This window comes from Naegleria gruberi, assembly GCF_000004985.1.
Source record: "Naegleria gruberi genomic scaffold NAEGRscaffold_228, whole genome shotgun sequence".
NCBI lineage: Eukaryota > Heterolobosea > Eutetramitea > Acrasida > Naegleriidae > Naegleria > Naegleria gruberi.
The window spans coordinates 1-1,205 of NW_003163118.1; positions in this window are offsets into that span (position 1 = coordinate 1).

Below are 1,205 nucleotides of genomic sequence, written 5' to 3' on the forward strand. Positions count from 1 at the left end.
CCAACAGCTGAAGCAGCAGCAATTCCAGAAGTGCTGATGGATGTGGATGGAGCAAGTAAGTCAATGGTTGACATGTTTTTTTTTATTTGTTGATTTTTGTGTGTTGATGGATGACTGATGGCAATATTGAAAAGTTTTTACATGACAGGAGATGGAAAAAGTACATTGTTGGAGGATGAACATCTTTTGCTTGAAGTGAAAGTTTGAGAATGATAAGGATTTGTGTTATCCTAAAGTGATTATTTTTTGGAATCGAATGGTGTGAAATTTCATATGGAGGAAGAACCCATTCAATTTAAACAAATAATAATTATTAATTTTGTTTTAAGTTTAAACTACTATTTTTGAATGCATCTTCAATTCTCTTCAATTCTTTGCTATGCTTCAATGGTTTGCTTCTTTCATTTCTTTCAAATTTTAAACAAACATAATAAAAGTAGATTATTTCTGAATTTTGTTGAATTCTGATTGAATATGAGGAATGGACTTGTTTCCGATTGTAAATTACAAAATAAAGTGAAAATATTCTGAGTTGCTTAATAAGCGATCTCAATTCCGAGTTGTTAACAATTTTCCATGCTCAAAAAATTATTCGAAATGTCTGGAAATAACAAGAAAGGAACTCCACAAAGAAAACAACACACTGTATCATCCCCATCTCATCCTAAACAAAGAGTAGACCCACTACTCCCTCCCAAAAACTGTTGCGCTCATTAATCTTTGGTAAGGGATTAATTTCTTAGTGAGGTTTTTATCAATATTTCGGAAACATTGTAAAATTTTCTTTATTTCACTAACATTTCTTTCTCATATTCGCATTTATCGTTGGTCTGACGTTTTTTTCTTATCCTTAGGATAATGATATTATCTCGGGACCTGCTCAATAAAGATTTATATTCTTCAAAGCAGGTTCCAGGCTGTTTCACTATTAAGGTGAACAGTCTCTGAGCTTTAATACCCATTAGTATAATTACTTGTTCTCTTGTTTTTATTAATTTGCAATGTAACATAAGCTTTATGGTGCTTTTTAATGGTTCCTGGTAATTCAGAATAGTCCAAAGGATTTTATTTTCAATTATAATAGTCAAGTGAGAACAAGAGGAGCACTATTCTCGATAATACGGGTACAATTAACAGGATGCAAATATCAAATGAAGCATATGTTTCCCTTCCTGCTTCTAAGAGTGAATCAAATGAATGGACAT